Source organism: Phoca vitulina, unplaced genomic scaffold (genome assembly GCF_004348235.1).
Source record: "Phoca vitulina isolate PV1807 unplaced genomic scaffold, GSC_HSeal_1.0 scaffold53, whole genome shotgun sequence".
Taxonomy (NCBI): Eukaryota; Metazoa; Chordata; class Mammalia; order Carnivora; family Phocidae; genus Phoca; species Phoca vitulina.
In genome coordinates this window covers 9,490,368-9,496,756 of record NW_022589756.1, presented here as the reverse complement: position 1 = coordinate 9,496,756, position 6,389 = coordinate 9,490,368, and the positions used below count along the sequence as shown (strand labels likewise).

Genomic DNA, 6,389 nt, shown 5'->3' with positions numbered 1-6,389 from the left:
CTCTGTGCATATTTAAACTAGATAGAAAAAAAGACTTTTATAAAACTAGGATCAAATATAAATAAATTAAATAATACACTTTTTCTTGTTTAAATGCTGCTTGTCATTTTTTTTAAAACTTTTTTTGTGTGTTTTATTTTGTTTTGACTTTTTAATGTGGTTGTTCACTCCATCAGGCAGTAGGAGGAAGATCTTGTGATCCAGTTTGACAGTGCCTTCTTTACGAAGATGCGGCCTGTAGTCTTGGTTACAAAAATGTTGATGCTGGGTCATACAGCTCTAAAACCTGCTAAAACTGATGAGTGTTTCTAACCCAAGAAATGTCCTTTATTAGGGACAAAGACAGGCTCATTTCTGTGTCACCACGTTGTCAGGGTTGAGACCAAAATAGACTCAGAGTTGAGAAAAGAGACCTATTCGTTTACTCAAGTCCATGTTTAACAACGACAATAACAAAGTGGCTTTTAGATCTCTAAAGCAGTAACTGTCATCTGTGGAGTTTCGCTGAGGAGTCCCCTCCCCCCCTTCCATTTTATAATGGCTCTGAAGGATCATTATTTAGAGTCCCCTGTTGCTCTGACCCAGCTTTAAGTGTTTCTGTAGTACAAGCATCTGGAGTTACAAAATCCTGAAGTCATCATTCAGTTAGTGCTTACTGAGTACCTACTACATGCTCAACTCAGCGCCCAGTGCTTTGGGAAAGGAACGAAAAGTCAAGTCTCTGCCCTCACAGAACTTCCCAGTTGGAGAGATAAGGTGTGTTCTCCAGAACAGTGGCATAACAGGGCGAAACAGGAGAGAAGTGCTCTACACTGGCCTCCGCCGGAGCCTGAGTTTTGATGAGATTGATTACGTCCATGGGGAGGGCCCCAAGAGGTCGTTCTGTCCAGCTTCTCACACTGAAGCACTCATCATAAATGCCTATTTGTTGAGCGGCCGTTGCCGGTTGTTACCTGATAACCGCTAGTGACACTTTTAAAGTGGGAAATTATTGAGCTCTTTGTGTGTAAAAGGTTTCTGAACAACCTATTAGTCTACCAGGTCTCCCTCAGAAGCTCATAAAAATGTCATTTTGAGTCACACTGAGTCAACCATAGGCTACCTTGACTCACGGGGACAAAAATGAGTTTACATTGAACAAAGAGGTTAGATCCGCCCATCTCCACTACCGTTTTCATTTCTCTAAAACTTAATGTGGACTTGTCACTCATGGGTCAAAAATCAATATTTTTTAACATAAATTTCAGCATAGGTGACTATCCAATGTAAAAGGAAGTATGGAACCAACCCCGGGTTCGAAATCCGGCTCTGCCATTCTCTAGCTCTGTGACCTTGCACCAAAGGTTACTTGTCTGCAAAATGGGACTATGGCGATCTCCCCGGGGAGGCTGCTGCGAGAATGCACATCACTGCGCAGGGAAAGCGCCAGGCATAGAACACTGCTAAGTAACTGCTCTTTATGTGAGAGCTTCTCTCTCTGTTTGTGGCCTTATTGGGACCCTTAAATGTTAGTGTTCTAAGATTTCATTCATTCATTTTCGACTTTTGGCTGGGAGGACGCCTAGGTGCAACTCTCCTCAGTCGTTCCGAATCCGGGTTCATCCGACACCCGCAGCCTCCGCCATGCCGCCTAAGTTCAACCCCAAGGAGATCAAAGTCGTATACGTGAGGTGCACCGATGGGAAAGTCGGTGCCACTTCCGCCCTGACCCTGAAGATGGGCCTCCTGGGTCTGTCTCCAAGAAAGGTTGGTGATGTCATCGGTGGTGATGACAAGGCAACGGGTAATGGGAAGGGTCTGAGGATGACAATGAAACTGACCATTCAGAACAGACAGGCCCAGATTGAAGTGGTACCTTCCACCTGGACTCTGATTATCAAAGCCTCCAAGGAACCGCCAAGAGACAGAAAGAAGCAGAAAAACATTAAGCACAGTGGAAACATCACTTATGATGAGATTGTCAATATTGCCGACAGATGAGACACCAATTCTTTTTATTAATTTTATTAATTTTTATTTTTTTACTTATTTATTTTTAAGTAGGCTCCATGCCCAAAGTGGGGCTTCAACTCACAGCCCCAAGATCAAGAGTCGCATGCTTTACCAACTGAGCCAGCCAGCGCCCCAATGCTATACAGAGAACTCTCTGGAATCATTGAAGAGATCCTGGGGACTGTGCAGTCTGGGGGCTGCGATGTTGATGGCCACCACCCTCATGACATCATAGATGATGTCAACGGTGGTGCAGTGGAATGCCCAGCTAGTTAAGAACTACAAAGAAAGATATTTCAGTAAAGGATCATAAAGGTTTAAAAGGTAGAGAGAGTACTGAGATTAATGATGGCTTCATGAAGGATAGAAAAAAGTAGAGCAGAATCTTAGCAAATATTCTGGCTTTGGGCAGGCTTCAAAGAGAGGGGAAGACAAGGCAGAGGTAGGAGCCTGCGTGAGCAAAGCTAAGGAGGCAGAAATGAATGTAGCAACAACCTGACTCTGACAAGGAGGAAGGCAAAGGAATAAACATTTTCAGAGTAACTGCTATGTGCCAAGAAACTCTGTGGGCTCATTTAGGCAAATGATTGCATTTAATTTTTCTAACAAACCTATTAACTAGATTTGTTTATTGGTTCCTCAGTTATTAATTGAGTGGCTACAGTTTTTTTGGAAGAAGCTGGAAGCTCAGAAACTTGTTACAGACCATGCAGTCAACAGGGAGTAGAGCTAGAATTCACACCCAGAGCTCCTGCCACAAGCTTGTGTTTTTCCAGCTATTAAGTTACCACCTCCATAGGGGAGCAGCATATAGATAATTACAGTGAGGACAGATTACAGAGGACAGGAAAGCTGGGTAGATGAGTTCAAAATTGTTCCTATGTTGATTATTCTATTGCCCTGTTAATTAAATTATAACTACATTAGCCAGCCATATATATCATTTATCAATGATTAAATAAATGGTAAGATATAATTTTTGTTAATCAGATTAAAGGAGACATGGCAACTCAGTGCAATAACCAATCCTATACTAACAGAAAAAGAAGAAACGAAATGTGTTATTAAAGACATTATTGGGGAGCACCTGGGTGGCTCAGTCGGGTAAGCATCTGCCTTCGGCTCAGGTCATGATCTCAGGGTCCCAGGATTGAGCCCCACATCGGGCTCCCTGCTCAGCAGAGAGCCTGCTTCTCCCTCTCCTGCTCACCCTGCTTGTGCTCTCTCTCTCAAATAAATAAATAAAATCTTAAAAAAAAAAAGACATTATTGGGTTGACAGACAGAATTGAAATTAGGATGGTAAATTAGGTAAAATTATTCTATCAACGTTAACTCTGCTGAACCTGATAACTGTATTATGGTAAGATAAGAGGAAATGCACATTGAAATATTGAAGGGTAAGGTCTGGGATGTATGCCACTCACTCTCAAATGGTTCAGAAAAAAAAAAAATATATATATATATATATGGAGAAAGAGAGAGAGAATGAGAGAGCCAATAAGGTAAAATGTTAACTATAGGTAAATCCATATAAAATAAAATATACTCAGGTTTTCTTTGTACTATTTTCTTTGTACTATTTCTTTGTACTATTCCTATCCTTGAAACTTTTCTTCAAATTTTCTATTATTTCCAAAAGAATTATATTTTGGATCATTTTTATTTTGAAGATTTGGGACTAAGTGCCTTGGTCAAATATTTAAGGTCTAACCAAAAGTGACTTTTTGAAAGAAAAATCTAGCCTAACACTTCTCTCTTTTAAAAAGATCAAATTTAATTTATCCAGAGTGTAGGAAGAGAAAAGGGAATTTAATGAGCACCTAATATGCTCTAGGCCCTTTACAAATTTTTTTCATGTAATCTCCACAAGTCTTCAAGGTTGATTTTATCCCCATTTTTCAAGTGATAAAACTGGGGGCTCAAAGAACTCAAAGTTCCCGAAGTAAGGTAGCAACTGGATTTGAATCCAGATCTATTTAATATCTATAGTGTCAAATCAAAGTAAATACCTATAAGGTGTGAAAATATCACAATTATCTCATTATTTATATGTAAAATTAAAATGCATTCATATAAAACCATTATATTTGATATTAAACAAACACTGGTTAATGTCCACCCTTTACCTGGATTATCCTAAAAGCACAGTTTGGATTATTTGCCTTAAGTGCATTGTCTTCCATGTCCCTTCTGGAGGTCAATCACCAGCTAAAGAAGCTGAATCACGAAGCAAAGAAAGGAGATACTGTAGCAGAAACTACTGGCCATAACCTCCCTTGACCGCAACTGAGCACCCTACCTGTTAGATCAGGATTTTCAGTCTACACTCTATAAGTAAGTACGCATTCACGCACACATGCTCACACATGTGATATCAATTAGTCCTTTACTCACTACTCATCCCAACCTAAATACTCCCAACCTGGGACTCTGTCCTCTCCTCCTTATCCTTCCTGCTCCATCAATGCTTAGTCATAAGGACTACAGGTACTAAGGGCCCAGAGTGAAACAGGACCACCTCATGTCCCATCGCCATGGGTCTGTATCTCCACAGGTAATTTCACCCAACAATGCACTTCACTGATTCAATTTTCTTTGTCACATTCTCTATTGTGATGCCAAACAGACATAAATGATGTTAAACCAGGCTAAGAATGTGTTTGGAGATCGTATAGAATGGAATTGGATGTAAGAAGAGGTGTCAATTATCGTAGACTTGTTCATCTTTTCCCTGCCATGGTGGCATTTGAAATTTTTCTGCTACTCATTTAGATTCCAATCTCTGAGCTCCCTGCTCCCTTCTTCCAGCTTCTAAGTCAAACAGATTTTTCTCAGCAAAATAACCCTTCGGTGACTAGCAGGGACAGGCTGGTGTGTGGGCTACAGCAGATGTATGAGACAAGCTCTACAGGCATGTTAAAGGGCTCAGTGTCAAGATAAAATTTATCTAATGCAGCGTTTCCTCTCAAGTGCAATTTATCATCCCTTAGATGTTGAACCCCTTATAAATATTAGATTCTCTTTTTTCACAAACACTGTTTGTTATTTTACCCTTGGTTCAGGACAGGCTTTGAAATTAGATTGACTCATTTCATTTCTGCTTGCAGATTCACTTTCTTTACTTCCAATTCTAATTTTTTCCCTTTGCCTTGAAATTCAATTTATATTCTAACACTTTGAAAAACAATGTCAATTAGAATTTGGCACTTTTGTTTGTTCCAAAATGCCTTTTAGCACATCCACATCAATGCAGTGTCTATTGGTGGACCCACATCCTAGGAAGACTGCTGGTATCTACAAAGTCACCAGGTGTGTGCTTCCAGTATGACAATATCTCTGATGTCATGAGGCCTTTGCTGTGACTGAGCAAAGGGATCCAGTTGCTTCTAAACTATTAAGGCCAATGATGATAGAATATTAGAGCTCAAAGTTGGCGGTGCCAGCTGATCTTTTTTGGCAGCAAGATTCGAGAAAGGAGTGGTAGTCACAGAGTGTGATCCCAGAGAGTGATTATCAGGTCCTGACCCATAAGGATGCCAGATCATGTCACAGGAACATGTCCAAAGGGATTGACAAAGCCAGGGCCTTCTGAAGTAAGAATTGGAAATGCCAGTGCATAACCAGTAGACCTCAGAAATCGGGGGAAGATGCACGAGATGTACAGTGGATCAGAAAAGCAAACTAGGGCCGTAGATAAGGCAAATTCCAGAAATGGGCTAATGTCCCCTGCTGGACACTATAAAGGCTTGGAAGGGGCAGAATTCAGAGACCTTCCAGCCCGACACAAGTGCTGAACAAGGCCTACAGACCTGCCGCTCCATGTGAGCTGTGCTTTCCCCAACTGGAATTAATCACTTGTTCCCAAAACTCCCACAGCACTTTGTTACCTTATTTACAACCCTTGAAATAATGGATGTAGAAGTGCTTTGTAAACTGAAATGCACTGTACAAATGTCAGACGTTGGGGGTTTAGCAGGGGAGCAATAGATAATGCCTTTCTTCCAGTCCTGAGTCGGGAACCAATTGAGAGAGAGACACACAGGGAGTCAGCCAGACTGAGATCATCTTGTCAGGCTTATTACTGATACAGCTGGTTCAAGTGCAGGGCCGCAGTGGACTTCCTCATACCTCCCCCCAGAATTAAACTCACCCCTCAGTCAAGGCATGAAGACTGACCAAGGAGCCCATGCTAAACAGAGGCTCCTTCCTCCTCCCCTGGGGAAACTTGAGAGCAAGAGCAGAGCAAGGGGAGGCCGGAAGTGTTACTCTCAGTCCCTCCATGTAGAAAAACAAAAAGAACAAAAGTCCATTCACCATAAAGGATTTTCTGTGCTTCATGCTTCAGTCACTTAGATATACTTGGCAGGCTCTAGGCAAGATGGTGACGATATAGAG

At 41.4% G+C, this 6,389-nt stretch overlaps 1 pseudogene; it reads left to right on the top strand.

The window, feature by feature from the left end:
- Positions 1-1,623: 1,623 nt before the first annotated feature.
- On the top strand, positions 1,624-2,268 carry LOC116622646 (annotated as a pseudogene).
- Positions 2,269-6,389: the final 4,121 nt, after the last annotated feature.